Consider the following 12,697-nt stretch of genomic DNA (forward strand, 5'->3'; position numbering starts at 1 on the left):
TACAACCCTCTAAAACAAGACCCAATCTGCTGGCATGCTCTAGGATCCGCTCAGGGAGATAAGCGGATCTGACTTGACAGAAGTCTTGAACTAAATGATATTCGGACCTGAAGAATATACATTCCACCTTAACAAAGATATTTCATAATGAAACAAAAGCCAGACAATTGAGTAAACGTTTTGGAAAAACTCTAGAAAAGTCATGCTAGCCTTATTTTAATGTTGACCTCACTATTGTCGCTTTACTTATATATAAAGAACATGATAGATTAATCAATATGTATATTCATAAAATAGTTATAGAATTTAAACAAAATTGATTACATGATGAAAAATCATGTATACAACCCAAATGCATGATATGAATGCATGTTATCATGGAGGAAATTCAATGGCATCACCTTGTCTTTCTTCTTACTTTGCACTGATAGACTGGAAGTTGTCTCAAACTAATAGGTTACTTTGCAACCAAATATGTAATCACTTGCCATAAAGGTCCTAGTTAATGCTTTCAATTTGTGGATATCTGGAATGCTGTGTCGGTAGAGACTGATGGAAGCGTAACATAATTTTGATTGACCCTAATGTGTAAAAATAGAACTCTTTACACGTGCATAAAGTTCACACTGACATGATACGTAGTAAAAAACCATCAGGTTCCCTACAAAAGGAAAAAGAATACTAATAAAAACCAGGAGAGTGAACTCCACTTCCCCTAGTTGAAATAGGTAATCTCCGTGAGTAATTAAAAATATCTATAAAATTGATCATGATCCATGTATTTTGCTACTTTAGATGATCAAATAAAATTTAGATGCTAGATGAAGAGTGATAACTTACTCTCTTAATGACATTGAAAATCCTAAAAGATGTGAAGTCACCCCATCAATTGGCAATGAATCACAGGGCTCGAACAGTAAGGACCCATCAAGCTACTGGTAGAAAGGCGGCTCCCCCATATTGTAATATTTTTTACTTCATAATGAGGTGCATAAAATCACGTATGTGATTCCATTAAAAAAATTTATATTCTAAATTAGTGATAAAATTTTAGTGTTACCACTAAAAAGTGGCAACAGGTCTAGAAATTCCATAGATTATTCTTTGGCTAACCATTTCCTTTTTTGAATACCCTAAATAAAATATATGAGCATAAGATAGCATTTATTGACCCTAAGACATTTTCCAAGAACCGCGAGCTGGAGGTGGTCCATGCACGGTGGGGCATGCCTGGCACCCTGGGCTCCGTCTTCGCCGAGCTGCTGGCCACCAACGGCATCAAATTCAGCAAGGTGGTGTGGTTCAAGGCCAGGTTGTAGTTCTTCAGCAACAACAGCCTCGACTATCCAAGAAACCCCAGCCTGGTGCTCGCACAAAGCATCCTCGCCATCTGGACCATGAAGGTCATCTTCATGGGCATTGTCGAGGGCTACAGTATAACCAGTGGCCCCCCTGGTGAAGTCACCGACCCGCTCCACCCCATTGACAGCTTTGACTGGTTAAATCATCATTACCCCTTGAGCCACACATGGACATCCGTTGCCCTTCTACATATCACGTCATACGTGGACGGCATGGCGGTGTTTAATGTTCAAGCCTTGGGCGATGGCAGACTGTCTTAAATACATCTACATCTTATAGATCTTTCAACATTATAAAACTATGTATTGACCACACTTTTTAATGTTCATGGGACTTTATCCTCCTGTTCGAGTTCATTTTGATTTCTCGTCTCTACTGTCGATCAATCCTTCGTTCTTCAACATGGTATGATAGCATGGAAAAGGGGAAAGCACTTCCGCCAACTGCACTATAGTGCATGCGAAAGTATCATCTCTCCACAACCAAACAGTCACTCGATCTCCCACAGTATCGACAACTCCTGCAATGTGATACAAATGATGTATCAAGCTTACCAGAAGTAACTATTTGATCTGGATATTTTAAATAATTCCCATCATCAAGGCACAAGGCTTGGGTTGACATCTTACACACCCACCTTCGCCTGAAGAACATGATACAAATGCTGAAAACACTCCTTGGAAGAGGAGTGACCAACGAGTATTATATACTATTATTGCTTCTATTTTTCGTGAATTTCTTCCTATGATCTCAAGCTGTATTTCCATAAGAGCCACCTAGGACAAGCTCACTACAGAACTATCTTTTGCATATGAATCTTGAATTATTGAGTTAACCTCACAGTTTCACTCCATCCAGAAATTGAATCGATTCCCTACATGACTACATTTCTGAGTTTCGACAAGTTGTAACCAATCTTGTTAATGTTGGTGATCACATTTTCGAGCATACAATCAAGTTTTTTTTCCTTCTAGGACTGGTGTAAAGTTTTGTTACTTTCGTACTGGTATTATGACTCATAATGAAAATATTTCATTTGATGATTTATTAGATGAACTTTGATCCAAAATTTCTCTTGACAACTTTGGAATTGAATAAGAAACAACGGAAACACCATCTTCTCTAATGGTGAATCAGGTGAAAGTTTTAGTTTCTAATCAAGCTCAACACAATGCTTAAAATCAGTCCTCAAGAGCATGTGACGGCCGCAGTGGTGGTCAAGATGGAGACGGTCGAGGCAAGGGAGGTAGTGCTGGACATTTTATCACGCATCGACAACTCTGTCTCAAACAAGGCCATCAAGCTCCCGAGTGCAGGTCTGTTACTAACAATCATCTAATTACATTGAATCCTCTATCGGTTCTACTAGGGCGACCACCTCCACAAGCCTATGCTTCCACTATTGGAGGTTCCATTCTTCGGCATCCATGACAATAATCTGCTTTTCATACTCATCCATACTACAATGTTATGTGGTATCCTAACAGTGGTGCTACATGTCATGTTACCTCTGACATTAACCGTCTTTATGGTGATGTTCCATATGAAGGTTCTAAGAAGCTCTTCAAGGGAGATGGTTCAAGTTTGCACATTAAGACATTTGGCTCCTCCACACTTCCATCTCAATCTTGCACGCTTCTTTTGTGTAATGTGTTGCACTCTTCCATCTGAGTCTTGCACATTAAGACATTTACTTTCTATGCGCACGCTTCTGATAATAATGTTTACATATAATTTCTCCCTAACTCTTTTTTGTTAAGAATCAAATGACGTGGGAGCTCCTACACATGGGAACAGTTCGTGGTGGTCTCTACTGCATTGAACTAGCATAAGCGAAGGCTTTTCTAGGCGAAGGTCAACCATCTTGGCATTGAACCAGCATCTCCTTTTAGGACATCCTGCCTTTCATGTTCTTCAATAGATAATTTTGCATTTTGGCCTTCCTCTATCTCAAACCCTAAAATATTTTGTTTGTTCAGCTTGTTGTTTGGCTAAAAGTCGTAAACTCCTTTTCAAATCTAACCAATTTTTCTAATCAGATTCTCCAAGTGGCTAAGATGGATCACTACAAGCCCATTAGTGCACCATGTAGTTTATCCTCAGCTTTTCATCGTAAACACTTAGATAAGCCTGATCCAACTCTTTATCCACAATTTCTCTGGATTTTACAGTATTTGACCATTATCCAACCTGATATCACATTTGTTATTAATAGGGAATGCCAAAATATGAATGATCCCCAACTGGCTCATTGGGTTGTTTTTAAGCATTTGCTACGATACCTTAAAGGTACCCAAGATCACCATCTTTCCTTTTCTAGCTCTTCACACATGAATCTTAATGTTTTTAGTGATTCAGATTGGGCTGGCGATTCAGATGATCAACAGTCCACGCATGGTTATCTCATATTTCTCTGGCCAAATCCTGTAAGTTGGTTTTCAAGTAAGCAATCCTCTGTTTCTGAGTCTAGTACAGAGGTTGAATATAAATTGGTAGTCTGTGCCACTACTGAACTGATTTGGATTGAATCTTTACTTAACGAGAGACAACTTCACCCATGTACTTCTCCAAATCTGTGCAATGTATTTTACTAAGAATTCTGGGCTTTATGCTTGCACTAAACACATCGACATTGCATTTCACTTTGTTCGTGAACGTGTTGCTACTGGCTCACTTCATGTCTCCTTTATTTCTACCCATGATCAACTTGGAGATATCTTAACCAAACATTTACCCAAGCAATATTTTTAGTGGCTTCTTTCAAAACTCAATGTGTCTCCCATCCTGGTTTTATGGGGGAATGTTAAAGCATCATCCCGTTGGAAACACTGTACTTGTCAATCATCATTACACCTTGAGCCATGGGCAGGCATCTGCCACCCTTCTATATGTCATATCATGTGTGGAAGGCATTACAATGTTTCATGTTTAAGCCTTAGGTAGTGGTAGACTGCCTTAAATACATCTACATCTTATAGATCTCTTTTGTACACAACAAAACTTTGTGTCAATCTTTCCTTTTAAGGTTCATGGGACTTTCTACTATATCCCAATTCCTTGTAATTCCTTGTCTCTACTCTCAGTTGATTCTTTGCTTTTCAACATGACCCACTCGACCTGGGTGACGACCCAGAGATCTTCACTGAGCTTGAGGTCAGGGGGATCAAGAACAGTTGGCCATGTTCTTCATGTTTGGCTTCTTCGTACAGACCATTTTCACTAGTAAGGACGCGCTTGAGAATCTTGCCAAGCATCTCGCAAACCCCGCCAGCAATAGCGTCTGGGCCTTTGTCACTAATTTTGCCCCAAACAACTGAAAAGCTATTTTCCATGCAATCTCTCAACCCATGTTAAACGTACGTTGGACAAGCAAATCTATTCCCAGCTTCCCAAGTACTTCACTATTTTGGGATGAGGCTGGCCTTGATCCTTCTGGTAATCTAAATTATCATCGCTCTAAGGAATTTTAGTTCCAATGGCTCTCTACGTAAGTTACTTTATCTATGTGTTAGGATTGTAACCTGGAAGGTCGAGAAAGCAACGATAGCACCCAAATAGTGAAATAAGTAAGAAAACCCCTACCAATTACCCCATCTTAGGCAGATATTTTTCACAATGTTCATCGTTAGACAAGTCACCCCATGTAGCCATATTTAAATATAGGATAAGCTCATCTAGGATGAGCAGGTTATCCTTGATGTGATTGGGTGATTAATGGTATTGCGATATTTTTTGTTCTCGATCATAAATGATTAGAAAATGGGTCAATAAACGAACTCTGTTTCGGAAATGAGGGCAGGACAATTGGAATCTGCGCTTGAATCTCTTTACGCCCTCCTGGCACTTCAATCTGCCCTGTGGTCTGCTCTCCACGAAAGTACCAATCAATGCTACCATCTGCCATTGAAAAGGGCCCAACGATATTCCTTCTGGTCCACGCTCAAAAGGCCATCGATAAACTTGAGGATCATGTAAACAGATAGTTGAGAAAGACCTGCGATACAGCCTGCCCCCAAGTGGATTTAAACTCAAGTCAGAAAATCTGAATATTGATTGGTGTATGGGTGATAATTAAGAAATTGAAGGTGAATGAAATTGGGGCAGAGCTGTAGGTCAGTCTAAAACTCGACTCTCTGCCGACAAACAAGTCACCGAGGAAGCTGATGTGGCTAAATAGGACTTAAATTAAAAAATTAGCAAGTAAGAAATGAACACGTACCCATATACTTGTTAAGAGAATAAATGGTCAGGATTCAATCTAAGATTAAAGATATATAGGATTAAATCTAGCGGCCAACATTCAATCTAGATAGGATCAATCTAGCAGTCAGGATTACACATTGATAGGATTAAATCTAATGGTTCATGTTTGTCTTGATCTAGCTGTTATGTTTTTTATAAAGGCTAGGATTAAGACCCAAATAAGAAACTATTATACCGTAATATAAATACAAACCTACATGTACCACTGTTTTTGTGTATTAATACGATGGTCCTAATACCTTCTCGTTCTCTCTCTCTCTTGTTGTTCCTGCTCATCGTGTGAGACAATTTGGGTTTGATATCTCCGACCCGCTCAAATCTTTACACTGCACTCTACCTTGTGGTCTACTCTCCATGAAAGTACCAATCAATGCTAACAACTGCCATTGAAAAGGGCCTGAGACATTCCTTCTGCTCCATGCTCACAAGGCCATCAATAAACTTGAGGATCATGTAAATAGATAATCGAGAAAGACCTGTGATACACCCTGCCAATATTCATATCATAAAATCAACAGCCTGCCCCCTACTGGATTTACGTTCAAGTCAGAAAACTTGAATATTGATTGATACATGACAGGTAATTAAGAAATCAAAGGCGAATGAAATGAGGGCAGAGTGACCATTTAAGAAAAAGAAAAAGACAGGTCTTTTAATCATTACATGAAAGTAAAACAGCAATTTAGTAATTCTAAAAATACTTTTTGCTATTCTCATTTCTTCGCAAATTCAAAAACAAAAATTGAAGATGTTCGTCTTTATCAGTTTTAAAGGACAAAACAAATTTGACTATTTTTGGTCTATAAGTTTAAAACCACAAAAAATCTAATTTTCAACATCCTCAAGATTTTTCAAAGCTAAAAATACAAAAAAATTGAGTTCGCTATTTACTTTGATGTGGGAAAATGAAATTGGCATAGTTGGTCTTCTTATATTTCCTTGACCAACCTTATGCTTAGATGAAACATGAGAATACCCAACTTTCTATATTGTAACATCATAAACATCCCAATTGTTTCCACCCCGTGGAAACATCATCTGTTTTGCTGTCTAGTACCCTTCCTAATTGTGATTTGTAGTTTTTGCGACTAATTTTTTAATAAGTTATCATTTTGGATGCAGTGTCCATTATGAGATTCAGATAGTGAGGAAACTTGAGAACTTACTTAACTTTTCTATCTTTCTTTAAAGATAAGTCTACATTATTTTTTTTGGTAGTCTTCTGGGTAACTAATTGTCAATGGTCTGTTATTACTTTTAAACATGACACCTCAAAATTTTAAATTTCCAACTGAAGACAAATTAAATATAAATTTCATTTTAAAATATGAAATCTAAACCCTTTAGTATATATTAATACTACATTAATTATTTATTAAACTGCATATAACTAACTCAATGTTATTAGACATGTCATCGTTTGAATTGATTTTGAACATTATTTTGCTGTTATAAATGGTTACTCAAAAACTATATCTGTAAATTTTATTTTAAAATATATATACATATTAATGCTAAAGAAATTATATAAATTATGTGTATACTCAAGTCCATAATAAAAAGATAATTGAAAATAATTTCAAATAATTTGTGTATGCTGTTAGCTAAATATTTTTACCATAAGATTCAATTTTGGATATTGTAAATTGAATCATACCCTACTCTAAAAAAATGGTGTGATTGCCTTTTCTTCTGTGAATTGTTGCTCCAACAATACCACAGGTCCCTATGGGAGCGAAAAGAAAAAAAATGTTGTTTTCATTAATCAATAATTGTGTGTTGTGGAGGTGCATCACCAAGGGCCACATCAGATATCTTCCCTTTTTTTTCGTCCTCACCATGATACCAATGATTGTGTGATGTGGTGAGGTGCTTGCATATGCCATGTCAGCATCACCTACTAAACATGTTACATGTGCACACCACCTTTAACGCCATAAATGTTGACTTTTAATTCTGAAAATTTTTATTCCTTCCTCCCTCAACAATCATTACATTTATTGTGATTTAAATCTTATATCTTTTCTATTGGGCTTTGTCACCCCTGTGACTAAAATCATAGAACCTACTTAGTCAAGGATTCACAAATTATCGCTTTGTAATTTGCAATGCAATATTACACATCTTCACAATGATTAGTGCAGCTAATCATTCCCAATCTTTTGATTGGTCGCAAGTCGATCCAATTGAATGGCAATATGTCCCAAGGCACAATTTTAGGGCAAAATATCTTAATAAATCATTCAAAAATGGATACTAAGTCATACAAATATGATAAATAAAAATTTTTGACATATAAAATTAATATCTGTATGAATATAATATCAAGAAATTCACAAAAAAATATTATGAATCATAAAATTAATCTCTTTGATGATTTGATGTCAGAAAAATCCTTAAAAATCAGAATATCACTCTAAAAATATATTGAATCATTTTAAGCTTGATAGTATGATTTATAACTGTTTGAATTAAAATATGTAAAGTTTATATATGTTCCCATTTTTTTATTACATTAGAGTTTATATATTAACTTAATTTAACTCTTCTCAGCCACCCAAAATCCTACCATTTTTGTGGTGTAGATGGTAAGGGTTAAACCCAACACATAGTATCCATAAAGTTATTTATCAATCAATCACTTCTCCATATTTATTACATATACTTATTTCTTCTTTAATTTTTTCCATCAAACTATAAACCATAAAAAACTTATGAGTAACCTTTCTCATCTTTTATGACGATTTGTCACACATCTTAGAGTAAGCCCCTTGTGTTCTTCCATCACGGCGGTCTGCATCAGACTGAGGATCATCAAAGGAAAATTATGAAGTATACACCCAACCATTTGGATCGATTCAAATATACTAGGGTCTTCCAAATCCAATGGAACAAGTTTCACCTTCATTAGAGCCGAAATGATCAAGGATAAGAAAATCCAAAATCTCATGACTGAGAAGCCCAGCTCGAGGAGAGGAAAATTTTAGAGAATATGATATGGGTTTTTTGTCATGTTATTTTATCAGGTATTTAAACTAGGTAAAATCTATGGTTTTTATGACTAAAAAACTTGAAGTGAAAATTAAATTTCTGAAAACAATGATTCCACTACATAATGCATGAGGATGGGATGAGAGATGAACTCACAACTTTTTAAATGATTCAAACATGTGCTGGTCATTTTAAAAATATTGTACCAAGAGGTTCAATCACATGCACTAGAAAATTACTTTCTCAAGTGAATATGATAACATTCATGTCCAACATTTTTGGTTTGACCCATTAATTTCACTATCAAAAGTCAACATGATTTTAAATAGGATTATACTAGGAACTAAATTTAGCTAATTAATTCAATCATAATCCAGCTTAATTTGGGCTTGTATCTAATGTGTAACACAGACTTACATAATTTAACAATATTTAAACATTCTTTTTTATTTTTTATTCATGGCTTACGAAGTAAATCACAGCTTTTAACATTTAAGCACAGTAAAGAGATCTTAAAAATTATCTGAATCTACATCCATTTTTTTCTTATCCTAAAATAATCATATCATATTTTAATTGTAAACATGTTTCTCAACTAGAATCATTCATTCCATCAAATTAAAAACTATTACACACACACACACAAAATATGTATCTTACCTTTACTCCAACTCTTGTCCCTCTGCATCAATATCTCCTTCATATGTCTATATTTAAATTTTAATTATTCAAATTGAGTCAACTCAGAATACCTTATAATTAAATAAAAGCAATTGTAACGCAAGGGAGCATCAATATTTCTTATATACATCACTAATATATACCTTATATTGTTTATAAAACTAAATAAATATTTATTAAATATAATTCAATAAAATAAATTGTAACTCAATAATCTTATATCTCAGATATGCATTTTTTGTGTCCACCTTTTTTCATTTAGAATTATTTTAAATATACAATGGATTTCACTTTTTATAAATTTTTTTATTAACAATACGATCAAAATTTATAGAAATAAAAAAATGATCAGATAGATCGAATAAGAAAATGAGGTGAATAATTTACATTATTTTATACAATTAATTTTTTATGTTACACATATTGAGAAAAGTTGATAAATGTACTGGATAGGGCCATATCATGGGGATTCAATTATAAAGGATCTCAGCTATGGAATGAGATATTGACTGATATTCAGATTTAAATATTATATATATTAATATAAATGACCTTTGATAAATACCTCAAGATAGAGTTGATATATATTTGGACAATAAAATAAAATGAGATAAAAATCACAAGTAGATAGTGATTGAAATCTTAGGATAATCATGATCAAACCAAGCGATAAATACATATTGCGGACTGAAATGTAATAAAAAATATAAACTGTAATGTAACAATATCATTATAGCTATTTGAACTAATTTAAATTATTGGTTAAATTCCAGCGCTCTCAAGGATAATTATGTGCTATATTAAAAAAAATTACATATTGTTTGAGAAAATCAGACAATGTATAATTTACCATATATCACCTTATGTATTCATAATTTATTCATTTTATTGGGGACATAATTTTCGGGGAATATGATAGCGATAATAATTATTTTTCATCAAAGTTAACCAAAATAATTAATAGATGAAATACAACGTGGTCATATTCCTCCAGGTCTGATTTTTTAAGGCTAAGAAACCTAATTGATGTCTTTCTGTTCTCAAAAAAATTGTATACCTAGATACCAGACTGAAAACATTCCAAATTGAAAAATTAAGGGTTTTGAATTTGGAATAACAATATTTTGAATTTATAAAATTAAAAAAATCCTAATAGCCCCGGATTTATACCCCAACATAATACCCATAAGCCTTTGAAAAATGTTTAAAGCAATCTAAAACCTTTGAGTCTTATTAGCAAGACTACTTGATACTATTGAAACTTAAGTTTTTGGGATCTGAAAACTTGTTGCATATGAGCCACAACTAAGCGAGTTATAATAATATTTCACTATACATTAATTTATTGAAATAATTTTTATTATTGAATAAAGGATATATTTTTAATCTGATGGTATTACTAAATAAAATTTGGAACTCTCATAGAAAGACAAGATCATGGAGACATTTTTAGGCATTTGTTTTTAAATGTTAAGTGACTTGTTAGTTTAGGTGGCCAAAGAATAACCTGGGGGGCGCGGGGGAATTAGGTTCTCTATTTATATTATATTCTTATTTTTCTTTTGCCTAGGATTTTTGTACCTAAGAAATGAGGTAGGGGAAATGAGAGACACAGTTATTTTTTAAAACAGCTTAGGCTCATCCTTAATGCTGTTTTGGGGGTATCTGTCCCGAGGAGATGATGTTCCCTAAATGAGTTTGTGTGAATCCCCCCCAAGAAAATCACTTGGAAATTGGGCTGAACAAGGATTTCAAGAAATGGAAAAAGTGGATGAAGCTTTGTCATCCTCAACCCTCAAAGGCTTCCACGGAATGACGTTGCTTGATCTACTTCAACATGACCCTCAAATCCTTCTTCTTATGGCCCCCAAAGCCTTAACCTAAGTGATCGCAAAGATCTAGCAATAACAATATATTTCTGAATAATGTATTCTCCTAAACAACACTTAATATTGATGGCTACTTAAAATAGTATTCAAGACAAGTACCAATTTTAAGTATTTCAACAAGAATACTTTTATGTCAAAATTTTATTTATTCAGAGATAAAGATTCATAAATATAACTATGACTTCCCTTGAGTAATACATCCTTGTTTGTGGTCATTCGTTCTTCACCCTCTTCTCCTCCACGTTTTTCTTTGAATGAAATTCATGATTCATGTTAGACCTTTGATGCTTAAAACTTAAATATCTTTTTCAATCCTGCACCAAATGCAATGGTTCCACCTGGAACGGTTTTGTAACACAATTCACAAAACTATTATCTCATACAAAGTGTTCAAAAATAAATTAAATAAATCTCCAGAGATCAATCTTTCAACAATCATAGTTTACCTGTATATTTCTCCGTGTCCCACTTTAAAACCCTGTAACTCTTTCCAAACTCAACCAAATGATTCGATTAAAAATTCTTCGGTTTTGTATGGATGTTAGCAACAATGTATATATTTAACAAAAGCTCAAAATCACTATCAAAGATATGCTAAAAATTATAAACTTATCACAGGTTTGAAGATGTGCGAAGTTCGGATCCCACCCTTCTTTTCTTTGAATCTTGAAATACCCTGCACCAAAAAATATGATTCCAAGTTCTATGGACTTGGATTGATGTTACAAACAAATGATATCTTGAAAGAATGTCAAAATTGTGTATATGCACTTAGAAATCCAAAAGGAAATAATGATAATCTATCAAAATGTTCTACTAACAGTCGTTCCCACGAGAGCAGAGATCAAGGAGGTGGTCTTCTCCTTTTGTCGGAACAAGATCCCGGGCCCAAATGGTTTTCTGTGAAGTTCTACATAGCATGTTTGATGTAACACGGGATGCTGGGATCGAACGGCTTGTGTTACACCACAAAGAAGATGAGGGGAGTCATGTCATGAAGTAGAGATGAATAGTGCTTATGTAATTCTAATTATAAAGCATAAATAAAATCCATGAGAAGTATAAATCCAGCGTTGACATACACCAACGACAATTCAGCTACAGTAAGCGTAACCGGGGAATGACACTAGGCTCCCAATGATCCGGACATTGGGTTGAAGGCCAACAGTGCTAGCTCGGCTAGCATTGCTTTTGCGCACGCCCTCGATGGTCTCAACCAAGGACATATTGATTGAAATCCTAATCCTCAGAACATGAATTCTATCTATCACTAATTTGACCCCGGCGGTGGACAAACGTTCGGAGGCACTGAAAGAAACAATATAACGCCGAGAGGGAGTTATGAGTGTATCAGTAGCAGCATGCGGGATGATGTATGTTTTGACAGCAGTGGATGGCAAACCGCATGTAGCCGCAATAATGACGCAAGTAGACGCAGTAGTGTAAGTAGGGAATGGACGCAGCCCATTGCAGCCCATAAACAAGGAAAATGTAAGGAAAGTAACGTCAAA

At 34.9% G+C, this 12,697-nt stretch overlaps 1 pseudogene; it reads left to right on the forward strand.

Moving 5' to 3' along the window:
• Nucleotides 1-1,211: 1,211 nt before the first annotated feature.
• Nucleotides 1,212-4,679, forward strand: LOC144716382 (chlorophyll a-b binding protein of LHCII type 1-like; annotated as a pseudogene).
• Nucleotides 4,680-12,697: the final 8,018 nt, after the last annotated feature.

This window comes from Wolffia australiana, chromosome 2, assembly GCF_029677425.1.
Source record: "Wolffia australiana isolate 7733 chromosome 2, ASM2967742v1".
NCBI lineage: Eukaryota > Viridiplantae > Streptophyta > Magnoliopsida > Alismatales > Araceae > Wolffia > Wolffia australiana.